Source organism: Grampus griseus (genome assembly GCF_964374135.1).
Source record: "Grampus griseus genome assembly, chromosome: 3".
Classification (NCBI taxonomy): domain Eukaryota; kingdom Metazoa; phylum Chordata; class Mammalia; order Artiodactyla; family Delphinidae; genus Grampus; species Grampus griseus.
This window is the reverse complement of record NC_139019.1, coordinates 172,860,228-172,877,569: the sequence shown is the minus strand read 5'-3', so window position 1 is coordinate 172,877,569 and position 17,342 is coordinate 172,860,228.

Genomic DNA, 17,342 nt, shown 5'->3' with positions numbered 1-17,342 from the left:
CAATGATGCACTTGGCCAAAAAGGGCGTATGCGTTTTTTCCTGAATATATTCAGGAAAAAACGCATACGCCCTTTTTGGCCAACCAAGCAAGCTTGCAAAGGAAATCTGCACTACAATGAAGTCTCACTTCCCCCCGGTCAAAAGGGCCATCTGAAAAAAGTGTAAAATCCAGAAAGGCAGGACAGGCCATGGAGAACTGGAAGCCTTGTTATGCTGATGGGCGGGATGTAAATTGCCAACAGACACTCGGGAGAAGTGTATGGTGTTTCCTGAAACATCTAAAAAACAAAGCAACAGAGCCTAGGGCACTTCCACTTATGGTCCTATAGTTTAGGGAAATTAAAATCAAAAAGATACAGCCACCCCAAAGTTTGGGACGCCTCTGTTTACAAGAACCTCGTTTACTGTACAAGTTCAATATCACAGAAAGTGAAAAATGGATAAAGAACTTGTGGTACTTACGTACAATGCAGTATCACTCAGCAATGAAATCTATGTCATCAGGCCCGTAGCAGCATAATGAGTGGATTCAGGTTCGATGATTCTAACTGAAATAAGTCACACAGAAAAAGAAACATCATAAGATATCAGTAATACACGGAATGTAAACTTGGCTACACAGGAACTGAATTACAGAACAGAACAGGGTCTCAAATTTAGAAAACCAACTTATGCTTGCTTAAGGGGAAAGGTGAGTTGGGGTGCTGCATAAAACCAGAGATTGAAATGAGCACAGATAAAGTTCCTTAAGCCAAATACGGAATAGACAAGAGCTACACCTTGCTCAACGAAATGGACTCAACACCGCATATTAAACGCCTAAGAATGTACCTGACTAGTAAGTATCTTAAAACCTATGGATTGCTATGTCTCCAAAAGAGAATCAAGCGTGTGTACAGGGGCATATCCGCAGCAGTGATAGGATTGGAGAGGTTCGGTGAGCAAATGAAGACCCTTTGAAGTCATATTGCATGGTTCCCATTCCAAGGGTTTCAACTACCCAGGTTTAAGGTATTCTTCCTTCAGCTGAAAGATGCATGTGGAACCTAGAGTATGATCAACCATGTGATCAGGAGACATGTTCAAATATGTCTCAGTTTTCGTCCCCTGGTACTCGGGTGCAACATTCCAGACGCTTTACTAACACTCTCCCGACATGGAGAGTCAGTCCCTTTAACCTCCTGTTTGGCCCAGTTTGCAATTTCTGCGGAAGATGAACAGGAATAGCGAGAACCAATGAGAGACTAGCTGGAGGTGTCTGGACGGGCAAATTTAACTCTCATTTCCAACCAGGAAGAGGAATTAACCAAAGGCTCAGCGTGCCGTGCCGGAACCAGATTAGGACCTGAAGCCATCCTGCGGTGTTGCGGCCAGCTCAAAAGAAAGCGAGTTGAAGAAAGGAGTTCAGGGGCACTGTAATTCACAAACCTGCAGAGTTATAAATGACAGCTATCGTCCAAAAATATACTGAAGTAAGGCTGCCAAGAGGACTTGAAAGCAGGGCAGAATTGCAGGAAACCGATTTCAGGAGGTAGACTGGAATTGCATTGAAAGCATAGGAAAAGAGGCAGAACGTCCACAATGATGCACTTGGCCAAAAAGGGCGTATGTGTTTTTTCCTGAATATATTCAGGAAAAAACGCATACGCCCTTTTTGGCCAACCAAGCAAGCTTGCAAAGGAAATCTGCACTACAATGAAGTCTCACTTCCCCCCGGTCAAAAGGGCCATCTGAAAAAAGTGTAAAATCCAGAAAGGCAGGACAGGCCATGGAGAACTGGGAGCCTTGTTATGCTGATGGGCGGGATGTAAATTGCCAACAGACACTGGGGAGAAGTGTATGGTGTTTCCTGAAACATCTAAAAAACAAAGCAACAAAGCCTAGGGCACTTCCACTTATGGTCCTATAGCTTAGGGAAATTAAAATCAAAAAGACACAGCCACCCCAAAGTTTGGAACGGCTATGTTTACAAGAACCTCGTTTACAGTACAAGTTCAACATCGCAGAAATTGAAAAATGGATAAAAAACTTGTGGTATTTACATACAAAGCAATATCACTCAGCAATGAAATCTATGTCATCAGGCCCTTAGCAGCACAATGAGTGGATTCAGGTATGATGATTCTAACTGAAATAAGTCACACAGAAAAAGAAACATCATAAGATATCACTAATACACGGAATGTAAACTTGGCTACAGAGGAACTGAATTACAGAACAGAACAGGGTCTCAAATTTAGAAAACCAACTTATGCTTGCTTAAGGGGAAAGCTGAGTTGGGGTGCTGCATAAAACCAGAGATTGAAATGAGCACAGATAAAGTTCCTTAAGCCAAATATGGAATAGACAAGAGCTACTCCTTGCTCAACGGAAAGGACTCAACACCCCATATTAAACGCCTAAGAATGTACCTGACTAGTAAGTATCTTAAAACCTATGGATTGCTATGTCTCCGAAAGAGAATCAAGCATGTGTACAGGGGCATAAACGCAGCAGTAATAGGATTGGAGAGGTTCGGTGAGCAAATGAAGACCCTTTGAAGTCCTATTGCATGGTACCCATTCCACGGGTTTCAACTACCCAGGTTTAAGGTATTCTTCCTTCAGCTAAAACACACATGTGGAACCTAGAGTATGATCAACCATGTGATCGGGAGACGTGTTCAAATATGTCTCAGTTTTCATACCCTGGTACTCGGGTGCAACATTCCAGACGCTTTAAAACACTCTCCCCACTTGGAGAGTCAGCGCCTTTAACCTCCTGTTTGGCCCAGTTTGCAATTTCTGCGGAAGATGAACAGGAATAGCGAGAACCAATGAGAGACTAGCTGGAGGTGTCTGGACGGGCAAGTTTAACTCTCATTTCCCACCAGGAAGAGGAATTAACCAAAGGCTCAGCGTGCCGTGCCGGAACCAGATTAGGGCCTGAAGCCATCCTGCGGTGTTGCGGCCAGCTCAAAAGAAAGCGAGTTGAAGAAAGGAGCTCAGGGGCACTGTAATTCACAAACCTGCAGAGTTATAAATGACAGCTATCGTCCAAAAATATACTGAAGTAAGGCTGCCAAGAGGACTTGAAAGCGGGGCAGAATTGCAGGAAACCGATTTCAGGAGGTAGACTGGAATTGCATTGAAAGCATAGGAAAAGAGGCAGAACGTCCACAATGATGCACTTGGCCAAAAAGTGCGTATGCGTTTTTTCCTGAATATATTCAGGAAAAAACGCATACGCCCTTTTTGGCCAACCAAGCAAGCTTGCAAAGGAAATCTGCACTACAATGAAGTCTCACTTCCCCCCGGTCAAAAGGGCCATCTGAAAAAAGTGTAAAATCCAGAAAGACAGGAAAGGCCATGGAGAACTGGGAGCCTTGTTATGCTGATGGGCGGGATGTAAATTGCCAACAGACACTCGGGAGAAGTGTATGGTGTTTCCTGAAACATCTAAAAAACAAAGCAACAGAGCCTAGGGCACTTCCACTTATGGTCCTATAGCTTAGGGAAATTAAAATCAAAAAGACACAGCCACCCCAAAGTTTGGGGTGCCTCTGTTTACAAGAACCTCGTTTACAGTACAAGTTCAACATCGCAGAAAGTGAAAAATGGATAAAGAAGTTGTGGTATTTACTTACAAAGCAATATCACTCAGCAATGAAATCTATGTCATCAGGCCCGTAGCAGCATAATGAGTGGATTCAGGTACGATGATTCTAACTGAAATAAGTCACACAGAAAAAGAAACATCATAAGATATCACTAATACACAGAATGTAAACTTGGCTACACAGGAACTGAATTCCAAAACAGAACAGGGTCTCAAATTTAGAAAACCAACTTATGTTTGCTAAAGGGGAAAGGTGAGTTGAGGTGCTGCATAAAACCAGAGATTGAAATGAGCACAGATAAAGTTCCTTAAGCCAAATATGGAATAGACAAGAGCTACTCCTTGCTCAACGAAATGGACTCAACACCCCATATTAAAGGCCTAAGAATGTACCTGACTAGTAAGTATCTTAAAACCTATGGATTGCTATGTCTCCAAAAGAGAATCAAGCGTGTGTACAGGGGCATACACGCAGCAGTGATAGGATTGGAGAGGTTCGGTGAGCAAATGAAGACCGTTTGAAGTCATATTGCATGGTACCCATTCCACGGGTTTCAACTACCCAGGTTTAAGGTATTCTTCCTTCAGCTAAAACATGAATGTGGAACCCAGAGTATGATCAACCATGTGAATGGGATACGTGTTCAAATATGTCTCAGTTTACCTCCCCTGGTGCTCGGGTGCAACATTCCAGACGCTTTACTAACACTCTCCCCACTTGGAGAGTCAGTGCCTTTAACCTCCTGTTTGGCGCAGTTTGCAATTTCTGCGGAAGATGAACAGGAATAGGGAGAACCAATGAGAGACTAGCTGGAGGTGTCTGGACGGGCAAATTTAACTCTCATTTCCCACCAGGAAGAGGAATTAACCAAAGGCTCAGCGTGCCGTGCCGGAAACAGATTAGGGCCTGAAGCCATCCTGCGGCGTGGCGGCCAGGTCACAAGAAAGCGAGTTGAAGAAAGGAGCTCAGGGACACTGTAATTCACAAACCTGCAGAGTTATAAATGACAGCTATTCTCCAAAAATATACTGAAGTAAGGCTGCCAAGAGGACTTGAAAGCGGGGCAGAATTGCAGGAAACCGATTTCAGGAGGTAGACTGGAATTGCATTGAAAGCATAGGAAAAGAGGCAGAACGTCCACAATGATGCACTTGGCCAAAAAGGGCGTATGCGTTTTTTCCTGAATATATTCAGGAAAAAACGCATACGCCCTTTTTGGCCAACCAAGCAAGCTTGCAAAGGAAATCTGCACTACAATAAAGTCTCACTTCCCCCCGGTCAAAAGGGCCATCAGAAAAAATTGTAAAATCCAGAAAGGCAGGACAGGCCATGGAGAACTGGGAGCCTTGTTATGCTGATGGGCGGGATGTAAATTGCCAACAGACACTCGGGAGAAGTGTATGGTGTTTCCTGAAGCATCTAAGAAACAAAGCAACAGAGCCTAGGGCACTTCCACTTATGGTCCTATAGCTTAGGGAAATTAAAATCAAAAAGACACAGCCACCCCAAAGTTTGGGACGCCTCTGTTTACAAGAACCTCGTTTACAGTACAAGTTCAACATCGCAGAAAGTGAAAAATGGATAAAGAAGTTGTGGTATTTACTTACAAAGCAATATCACTCAGCAATGAAATCTATGTCATCAGGCCCTTAGCAGCACAATGAGTGGATTCAGGTATGATGATTCTAACTGACATAAGTCACACAGAAAAAGAAACATCATAAGATATCACTAATACACGGAATGTAAACTTGGCTACACAGGAACTGAATTACAGAACAGAACAGGGTCTCAAATTTAGAAAACCAACTTATGCTTGCTTAAGGGTAAAGGTGAGTTGGGGTGCTGCATAAAACCAGAGATTGAAATGAGCACAGATAAAGTTCCTTAAGCCAAATATGGAATAGACAAGAGCTACTCCTTGCTCAACGAAATGGACTCAACACCCCATATTAAACGCCTAAGAATGTACCTGACTAGTAAGTATCTTAAAACCTATGGATTGCTATGTCTCCAAAAGAGAATCAAGCGTGTGTACAGGGGCATAAACGCAGCAGTGATAGGATTGGAGAGGTTCGGTGAGCAAATGAAGACCCTTTAAAGTCATATTGCATGGTACCCATTCCACGGGTTTCAACTACCCAGGTTTAAGGTATTCTTCCTTCAGCTAAAACATGCATGTGGAACCCAGAGTATGATCAACCGTGTGAACGGGAGACGTGTTCAAATATGTCTCAGTTTTCGTACACTGGTACTCGGGTGCAACATTCCAGACGCTTTACTAACACTCTCCCCACTTGGAGAGTCAGTCCCTTTAACCTCCTGTTTGGCCCAGTTTGCAATTTCTGCGGAAGATGAACAGGAATAAGGAGAACCAATGAGAGACTAGCTGGAGGTGTCTGGACGGGCAAATTTAACTCTCATTTCCCACCAGGAAGAGGAAATAACCAAAGGCTCAGCGTGCCGTGCCCGAACCAGATTAGGGCCTGAAGCCATCCTGCGGTGTTGCGGCCAGCTCAAAAGAAAGCGAGTTGAAGAAAGGATCTCAGGGGCACTGTAATTCACAAACCTGCAGAGTTATAAATGACAGCTATCGTCCAAAAATATACTGAAGTAAGGCTGCCAAGAGGACTTGAAAGTGGGGCAGAATTGCAGGAAACCGATTTCAGGAGGTAGACTGGAATTGCATTGAAAGCATAGGAAAAGAGGCAGAACGTCCACAATGATGCACGTGGCCAAAAAGGGCGTATGCGTTTTTTCCTGAATATATTCAGGAAAAAACGCATACGCACTTTTTGGCCAACCAAGCAAACTTGCAAAGGAAATCTACACTACAATGAAGTCTCACTTCCCCCCGGTCAAAAGGGCCATCTGAAAAAAGTGTAAAATCCAGAAAGGCAGGACAGGCCATGGAGAACTGGGAGCCTTGTTATGCTGATGGGCGGGATGTAAATTGCCAACAGACACTCGGGAGAAGTGTATGGTGTTTCCTGAAACATCTAAAAAACAAAGCAACAGAGCCTAGGGCACTTCCACTTATGGTCCTATAGCTTAGGGAAATTAAAATCAAAAAGACACAGCCACCCCAAAGTTTGGGACGCCTCTGTTTACAAGAACCTCATTTACCGTACAAGTTCAATATCACAGAAAGTGAAAAATGGATAAAGAAGTTGTGGTACTTACGAACAATGCAGTACCACTCAGCAATGAAATCTATGTCATCAGACCCGTAGCAGCATAATGAGTGGATTCAGGTACGATGATTGTAACTGAAATAAGTCACACAGAAAAAGAAACATCATAAGATATCAGTAATACACGGAATGTAAACTTGGCTACACAGGAACTGAATTACAGAACAGAACAGGGTCTCAAATTTAGAAAACCAACTTATGCTTGCTTAAGGGTAAAGGTGAGTTGGGGTGCTGCATAAAACCAGAGATTGAAATGAGCACAGATAAAGTTCCTTAAGCCAAATATGGAATAGACAAGAGCTACTCCTTGCTCAATGAAATGGACTCAACACCGCATATTAAACGCCTAAGAATGTACCTGACTAGTAAGTATCTTAAAACCTATGGATTGCTATGTCTCCGAAAGAGAATCAAGCATGTGTACAGGGGCATAAACGCAGCAGTGATAGGATTGGAGAGGTTCGGTGAGCAAATGAAGACCCTTTGAAGTCCTATTGCATGGTACCCATTCCACGGGTTTCAACTACCCAGGTTTAAGGTATTCTTCCTTCAGCTAAAACATGCATGTGGAACCTAGAGTATGATCAACCATGAGATCGGGAGACGTGTTCTAATATGTCTCAGTTTTCGTACCCTGGTACTCGGGTGCAACATTCCAGACGCTTTACTAACACTCTCCCGACATGGAGAGTCAGTCCCTTTAACATCCTGTTTGGCCCAGTTTGCAATTTCTGCGGAAGATGAACAGGAATAGCGAGAACCAATGAGAGACTAGCTGGAGGTGTCTGGACGGGCAAATTTAACTCTCATTTCCCACCAGGAAGAGGAATTAACCAAAGGCTCAGCGTGCCGTGCCCAAACCAGATTAGGGCCTGAAGCCATCCTGCTTTGTTGCGGCCAGCTCAAAAGAAAGCGAGTTGAAGAAAGGAGCTCAGGGGCACTGTAATTCACAAACCTGCAGAGTTATAAATGACAGCTATCGTCCAAAAATATACTGAAGTAAGGCTGCCAAGAGGACTTGAAAGCGGGGCAGAATTGCAGGAAACCGATTTCAGGAGGTAGACTGGAATTGCATTGAAAGCATAGGAAAAGAGGCAGAACGTCCACAATGTTGCACTTGGCCAAAAAGGGCGTATGCGTTTTTTCCTGAATATATTCAGGAAAAAACGCATACGCACTTTCTGGCCAACCAAGCAAACTTGCAAAGGAAATCTACACTACAATGAAGTCTCACTTCCCCCCGGTCAAAAGGGCCATCTGAAAAAAGTGTAAAATCCAGAAAGGCACGACAGGCCATGGAGAACTGGGAGCCTTGTTATGCTGATGGGCGGGATGTAAATTGCCGACACTCGGGAGAAGTGTATGGTGTTTCCTGAAACATCTAAAAAACAAAGCAACAGAGCCTAGGGCACTTCCACTTATAGTCCTATAGCTTAAGGAAATTAAAATCAAAAAGATACAGCCACCCCAAAGTTTGGGACGCCTCTGTTTACAAGAACCTCATTTACCGTACAAGTTCAATATCACAGAAAGTGGAAAATGGATAAAGAACTTGTGGTACTTACGTACAATGCAGTATCACGCAGCAATGAAATCTATGTCATCAGGCCCGTAGCAGCATAATGAGTGGATTCAGGTACGATGATTCTAACTGAAATAAGTCACACAGAAAAAGAAACATCATAAGATATCAGTAATACACGGAATGTAAACTTGGCTTCACAGGAACTGAATTCCAAAACAGAACAGGGTCTCAAATTTAGAAAACCAACTTATGCTTGCTTAAGGGTAAAGGTGAGTTGGGGTGCTGCATAAAACCAGAGATTGAAATGAGCACAGATAAAGTTCCTTAAGCCAAATACGAAATAGACAAGAGCTACTCCTTGCTCAACGAAATGGACACAACACCCCATATTAAACGCCTAAAAAAGTACCTAACTAGTAAGTATCTTAAAACCTATGGATTGCTATGTCTGCGAAAGAGAATCAAGCATGTGTACAGGGGCATAAACGCAGCAGTGATAGGATTGGAGAGGTTCGGTGAGCAAATGAAGACCCGTTGAAGTCATATTACATGGTACCCATTCGACGGGTCTCAACTCTCCAGGTTTAAGGTATTCTTCCTTCAGCTAAAACATGCATGTGGAACCCAGAGTATGATCAACCGTGTGAAGGGGAGACGTGTTCAAATATGTCTCAGTTTTCCTCCCCTGGTACTCGGGTGCAACATTCCAGACGCTTTACTAACACTCTCCCCACTTGGAGAGTCAGCGCCTTTAACCTCCTGTTTGGCCCGGTTTGCAATTTCTGCGGAAGATGAACAGGAATAGGGAGAACCAATGAGAGACTAGCTGGAGGTGTCTGGACGGGCAAATTTAACTCTCATTTCCCACCAGGAAGAGGAAATAACCAAAGGCTCAGCGTGCCGTGCCCGAACCAGATTAGGGCCTGAAGCCATCCTGCGGTGTTGCGGCCAGCTCAAAAGAAAGCGAGTTGAAGAAAGGATCTCAGGGGCACTGTAATTCACAAACCTGCAGAGTTATAAATGACAGCTATCGTCCAAAAATATACTGAAGTAAGGCTGCCAAGAGGACTTGAAAGTGGGGCAGAATTGCAGGAAACCGATTTCAGGAGGTAGACTGGAATTGCATTGAAAGCATAGGAAAAGAGGCAGAACGTCCACAATGATGCACGTGGCCAAAAAGGGCGTATGCGTTTTTTCCTGAATATATTCAGGAAAAAACGCATACGCCCTTTTTGGCCAACCAAGCAAACTTGCAAAGGAAATCTACACTACAATGAAGTCTCACTTCCCCCCGGTCAAAAGGGCCATCTGAAAAAAGTGTAAAATCCAGAAAGGCAGGACAGGCCATGGAGAACTGGGAGCCTTGTTATGCTGATGGGCGGGATGTAAATTGCCAACAGACACTCGGGAGAAGTGTATGGTGTTTCCTGAAACATCTAAAAAACACAGCAACAGAGCCTAGGGCACTTCCACTTATGGTCCTATAGCTTAGGGAAATTAAAATCAAAAAGACACAGCCACCCCAAAGTTTGGGACGCCTCTGTTTACAAGAACCTCATTTACCGTACAAGTTCAATATCACAGAAAGTAAAAAATGGATAAAGAACTTGTGGTACTTACGAACAATGCAGTACCACTCAGCACTGAAATCTATGTCATCAGGCCCTTAGCAGTACAATGAGTGGATTCAGGTACGATGATTCTAACTGAAATAAGTCACAGAGAAAAAGAAACATCATAAGATATCACTAATACACAGAATGTGAACTTTGCTACACAGGAACTGAATTCCAAAACAGAACAGGGTCTCAAATTTAGAAAACCAACTTATGCTTGCTTAAGGGGAAAGGTGAGTTGGGGTCCTGCATAAAAGCAGAGATTGAAATGAGCACAGATAAAGTTCCTTAAGCCAAATATGGAATAGACAAGAGCTACTCCTTGCTCAACGAAATGGACTCAACACCGCATATTAAACGCCTAAGAATGTACCTGACTAGTAAGTATCTTAAAACCTATGGATTGCTATGTCTCCAAAAGAGAATCAAGCATGTGTACAGGGGCATAAACGCAGCAGTGATAGGATTGGAAAGGTTCGGTGAGCAAATGAAGACCCTTTGAAGTCATATTGCATGGTACCCATTACACGGGTCTCAACTCTCCAGGTTTAAGGTATTCTACCTTCAGCTAAAACATGCATGCGGAACCTAGAGTATGATCAACCATGTGATCGGGAGACGTGTTCAAATATGTCTCAGTTTTCGTACCCTGGTACTCGGGTGCAACATTCCAGACGCTTTACTAACACTCTCCCGACTTGGAGAGTCAGTCCCTTTAACCTCCTGTTTGGCCCAGTTTGCAATTTCTGCGGAAGATGAACAGGAATAGCGAGAACCAATGAGAGACTAGCTGGAGGTGTCTGGACGGGCAAATTTAACTCTCATTTCCCACCAGGAAGAGGAATTAACCAAAGGCTCAGCGTGCCGTGCCGGAACCAGATTAGGGCCTGAAGCCATCCTGCGGTGTTGCGGCCAGCTCACAAGAAAGCGAGTTGAAGAAAGGAGCTCAGGGGCACTGTAATTCACAAACCTGCAGAGTTATAAATGACAGCTTTCATCCAAAAATATACTGAAGTAAGGCTGCCAAGAGGACTTGAAAGCGGGGCAGAATTGCAGGAAACCGATTTCAGGAGGTAGACTGGAATTGCATTGAAAGCATAGGAAAAGAGGCAGAACGTCCACAATGATGCACTTGGCCAAAAAGGGCGTATGCGTTTTTTCCTGAATATATTCAGGAAAAAACGCATACGCCCTTTTTGGCCAACCAAGCAAGCTTGCAAAGGAAATCTGCACTACAATGAAGTCTCACTTCCCCCCGGTCAAAAGGGCCATCTGAAAAAAGTGTAAAATCCAGAAAGGCAGGACAGGCCATGGAGAACTGGGAGCCTTGTTATGCTGATGGGCCGGATGTAAATTGCCAACTGACACTCCGGAGAAGTGTATGGTGTTTCCTGAAACATCTAAAAAACAACGCAACAGAGCCTAGGGCACTTCCACTTATGATCCTATAGCTTAGGGAAATTAAAATCAAAAAGACACAGCCACCCCAAAGTTTGGGACGCCTCTGTTTACAAGAACCTCGTTTACAGTTCAAGTTCAACATGGCAGAAAGTGAAAAATGGATAAAGAAGTTGTGGTATTTACTTACAAAGCAATATCACTCAGCAATGAAATCTATGTCATCAGGCCCGTAGCAGCATAATGAGTTGATTCAGGTATGATAATTCTAACTGAAATAACTCACACAGAAAAAGAAACATCATAAGATATCAGTAATACACGGAATGTAAACTTGGCTACACAGGAACTGAATTACAGAACAGAACAGGGTCTCAAATTTAGAAAACCAACTTATGCTTGCTTAAGGGTAAAGGTGAGTTGGGGTGCTGCATAAAACCAGAGATTGAAATGAGCACAGATAAAGTTCCTTAAGCCAAATATGGAATAGACAAGAGCTACTCCTTGCTCAACGAAATGGACTCAACACCACATATTAAACGCCTAAGGATGTACCTGACTAGTAAGTATCTTAAAACCTATGGATTGCTATGTCTCCGAAAGAGAATCAAGCGTGTGTACAGGGGCATAAACATAGCAGTGATAGGATTGGAGAGGTTCGGTGAGCAAATGAAGACCCTTTGAAGTCATATTGCATGGTACCCATTCCACGGGTTTCAACTACCCAGGTTTAAGGTATTCTTCCTTCAGCTAAAACATGCATGTGGAACCCAGAGTATGATCAACCATGTGATCGGGAGACGTGTTCAAATATGTCTCAGTTTTCCTCCCCTGGTACTCGGGTGCAACATTCCAGACGCTTTACTAACACTCTCCCGACTTGGAGAGTCAGTCCCTTTAACCTCCTGTTTGGCCCACTTTGCAATTTCTGCTGAAGATGAACAGGAATAGCGGGAAACAATGAGAGACTAGCTAGAGGTGTCTGGACGGGCAAATTTAACTCTCATTTCCCACCAGGAAGAGGAATTAACCAAAGGCTCAGCGTGCCGTGCCGGAACCAGATTAGGGCCTGAAGCCATCCTGCGGTGTTGCGGCCAGCTCACAAGAAAGCGAGTTGAAGAAAGGAGCTCAGGGGCACTGTAATTCACAAACCTGCAGAGTTATAAATGACAGCTATCGTCCAAAAATATACTGAAGTAAGGCTGCCAAGAGGACTTGAAAGCGGGGCAGAATTGCAGGAAACCGATTTCAGGAGGTAGACTGGAATTGCACTTAAAGCATAGGAAAGGGGCAGAACGTCCACAATGATGCACGTGGCCAAAAAGGGCGTATGCGTTTTTTCCTGAATATATTCAGGAAAAAACGCATACGCCCTTTTTGGCCAACCAAGCAAGCTTGCAAAGGAAATCTGCACTACAATGAAGTCTCACTTCCCCCCGGTCAAAAGGGCCATCTGAAAAAAGTGTAAAATCCAGAAAGGCAGGACAGGCCATGGAGAACTGGGAGCCTTGTTATGCTGATGGACGGGATGTAAATTGCCAACAGACACTCGGGAGAAGTGTATGGTGTTTCCTGAAACATCTAAAAAAACAAAGCAACAGAGCCTAGGGCACTTCCACTTATGGTCCTATAGCTTAGGGAAATTAAAATCAAAAAGACACAGCCACCCCAAAGTTTGGGACGCCTCTGTTTACAAGAAACTCGTTTACAGTACAAGTTCAACATTGCAGAAAGTGAAAAATGGATAAAGAAGTTGTGGTATTTACTTACAAAGCAATATCACTCAGCAATGAAATCTATGTCATCAGGCCCTTAGCAGCACAATGAGTGGATTCAGTTATGATGATTCTAACTGAAATAAGTCACACAGAAAAAGAAACATCATAAGATATCTGTAATACACGGAATATAAACTTGGCTACACAGGAACTGAATTACAGAACAGAACAGGGTCTCAAATTTAAAAAACCAACTTATGCTTGCTTAAGGGGAAAGGTGAGTTGGGGTGCTGCATAAAACCAGAGATTGAAATGAGCACAGATAAAGTTCCTTAAGCCAAATATGGAATAGACAAGAGCTACTCCTTGCTCAACGAAATGGACTCAACACCGCATATTAAACGCCTAAGAATATACCTGACTAGTAAGTATCTTAAAACCTATGGATTGCTATGTCTCCGAAACAGAATCAAGCATGTGTACAGGGGCATAAACGCAGCAGTGATAGGATTGGAGAGGTTCGGTGAGCAAATGAAAACCCTTTGAAGTCCTATTGCCTGGTACCCATTCCACGGGTTTCAACTACCCAGGTTTAAGGTATTCTTCCTTCAGCTATAACATGCATGTGGAACCTAGAGTATGATCAACCATGTGATCGGGAGACGTGTTCAAATATGTCTCAGTTTTCCTCCCCTGGTACTCGGGTGCAACATTCCAGACGCTTTACTAACACTCTCCCGACTTGGAGAGTCAGTCCCTTTAACCTCCTGTTTGGCCCACTTTGCAATTTCTGCTGAAGATGAACAGGAATAGCGAGAACCAATGAGAGACTAGCTGGAGGTGTCTGGACGGGCAAATTTAACTCTCATTTCCCACCAGGAAGAGGAACTAACCAAAGGCTCAGCGTGCCGTACCGGAACCAGATTAGGGCCTGAAGCCATCCTGCGATGTTGTGGCCAGCTCACAAGAAAGCGAGTTGAAGAAAGGAGCTCAGGGGCACTGTAATTCACAAACCTGCAGAGTTATAAATGACAGCTATCGTCCAAAAATATACTGAAGTAAGGCTGCCAAGAGGACTTGAAAGCGGGGCAGAATTGCAGGAAACCGATTTCAGGAGGTAGACTGGAATTGCATTGAAAGCATAGGAAAAGAGGCAGAACGTCCACAATGATGCACTTGGCCAAAAAGGGCGTATGCGTTTTTTCCTGAATATATTCAGGAAAAAACGCATACGCCCTTTTTGGCCAACCAAGCAAGCTTGCAAAGGAAATCTGCACTACAATGAAGTCTCACTTTCCCCCGGTCAAAAGGGCCATCTGAAAAAAGTGTAAAATCCAGAAAGGCAGGACAGGCCATGAAGAACTGGGAGCCTTGTTATGCTGATGGGCGGGATGTAAATTGCCAACAGACACTCGGGAGAAGTGTATGGTGTTTTCTGAAACATCTAAAAAACAAAGCAACAGAGCCTAGGGCACTTCCACTTATGGTCCTATAGCTTAGGGAAATTAAAATCAAAAAGACACAGCCACCCCAAAGTTTGGGACGCCTCTGTTTACAAGAACCTCGTTTACAGTACAAGTTCAACATCGCAGAAAGTGAAAAATGGATAAAGAAGTTGTGGTATTTACTTACAAAGCAATATCACTCAGCAATGAAATCTATGTCATCAGGCCCGTAGCAGCACAATGAGTTGATTCAGGTTTGATAATTCTAACTGAAATAACTCACACAGAAAAAGAAACATCATAAGTTATCAGTAATACACGGAATGTAAACTTGGCTACACAGGAACTGAATTACAGAACAGAACAGGGTCTCAAATTTAGAAAACCAACTTATGCTTGCTTAAGGGGAAAGGTGAGTTGGGGTGCTGCATAAAACCAGAGATTGAAATGAGCACAGATAAAGTTCCTTAAGCCAAATATGGAATAGACAAGAACTACTCCTTGCTCAACGAAATGGACTCAACACCGCATATTAAACGCCTAAGAATGTACCTGACTAGTAAGTATCTTAAAACCTATGTATTGCTATGTCTCCGAAAGAGAATCAAGCATGTGTACAGGGGCATAAACGCAGCAGTGATAGGATTGGAGAGGTTCGGTGAGCAAATGAAGACCCTTTGAAGTCATATTGCATGGTACCCATTCCACGGGTTTCAACTACCCAGGTTTAAGGTATTCTTCCTTCAGCTAAAACATGCATGTGGAACCCAGAGTATGATCAACCATGTGATCGGGAGATATGTTCAAATATGTCTCAGTTTTCCTCCCCTGGTACTCGGGTGCAACATTCCAGACGCTTTACTAACACTCTCCCGACTTGGAGAGTCAGTCCCTTTAACCTCCTGTTTGGCCCAGTTTGCAATTTCTGCGGAAGATGAACAGGAATAGCGAGAACCAATGAGAGACTAGCTGGAGATGTCTGGACGGGCAAATTTAACTCTCATTTCCCACCAGGAAGAGGAATTAACCAAAGGCTCAGCGTGCCGTGCCGGAACCAGATTAGGGCCTGAAGCCATCCTGCGGTGTTGCGGCCAGCTCAAAAGAAAGGGAGTTGAAGAAAGGAGCTCAGGGGCACTGTAATTCACAAACCTGCAGAGTTATAAATGACAGCTATCGTCCAAAAATATACTGAAGTAAGGCTGCCAAGAGGACTTGAAAGCGGGGCAGAATTGCAGGAAACCGATTTCAGGAGGTAGACTGGAATTGCATTGAAAGCATAGGAAAAGAGGTAGAACGTCCACAATGATGCACTTGGCCAAAAAGGGCGTATGCGTTTTTTCCTGAATATATTCAGGAAAAAACGCATACGCCCTTTTTGGCCAACCAAGCAAGCTTGCAAAGGAAATCTGCACTACAATGAAGTCTCACTTCCCCCCGGTCAAAAGGGCCATCTGAATAAAGTGTAAAATCCAGAAAGGCAGGACAGGCCATGGAGAACTGGGAGCCTTGTTATGCTGATGGGTGGGATGTAAATTGCCAACAGACACTCGGGAGAAGTGTATGGTGTTTCCTGAAACATCTAAAAAACAAAGCAACAGAGCCTAGGGCACTTCCACTTATGGTCCTATAGCTTAGGGAAATTAAAATCAAAAAGACACATCCACCCCAAAGTTTGGGACGCCTCTGTTTACAAGAACCTCGTTTACAGTACAAGTTCAACATCGCAGAAAGTGAAAAATGGATAAAGAAGTTGTGGTATTTACTTACAAAGCAATATCACTCAGCAATGAAATCTATGTCATCAGGCCCGTAGCAGCACAATGAGTTGATTCAGGTATGATATTTCTAACTGAAATAACTCACACAGAAAAAGAAACATCATAAGATATCAGTAATACACGGAATGTAAACTTGGCTACACAGGAACTGAATTACAGAACAGAACAGGGTCTCAAATTTAGAAAACCAACTTATGCTTGCTTAAGGGGAAAGGTGAGTTGGGGTGCTGCATAAAACCAGAGATTGAAATGAGCACAGATAAAGTTCCTTAAGCCAAATATGGAATAGACAAGAACTACTCCTTGCTCAACGAAATGGACTCAACACCGCATATTAAACGCCTAAGAATGTACCTGACTAGTAAGTATCTTAAAACCTATGGATTGCTATGTCTCCGAAAGAGAATCAAGCATGTGTACAGGGGCATAAACGCAGCAGTGATAGGATTGGAGAGGTTCGGTGAGCAAATGAAGACCCTTTGAAGTCATATTGCATGGTACCCATTCCACGGGTTTCAACTACCCAGGTTTAAGGTATTCTTCCTTCAGCTAAAACATGCATGTGGAACCCAGAGTATGATCAACCATGTGATCGGGAGACGTGTTCAAATATGTCTCAGTTTTCCTCCCCTGGTACTCGGGTGCAACATTCCAGACGCTTTACTAACACTCTCCCGACTTGGAGAGTCAGTCCCTTTAACCTCCTGTTGGGCCCACTTTGCAATTTCTGCGGAAGATGAACAGGAATAGCGAGAACCAATGAGAGACTAGCTGGAGGTGTCTGGACGGGCAAATTTAACTCTCATTTCCCACCAGGAAGAGGAATTAACCAAAGGCTCAGCGTGCCGTGCCGGAACCAGATTAGGGCCTGAAGCCATCCTGCGGCGTGGCGGCCAGGTCACAAGAAAGCGAGTTGAAGAAAGGAGCTCAGGGGCACTGTAATTCACAAACCTGCAGAGTTATAAATGACAGGTATCGTCCAAAAATATACTGAAGTAAGGCTGCCAAGGGGACTTTAAAGCGGGGCAGAATTGCAGGAAACCGATTTCAGGAGGTAGACTGGAATTGC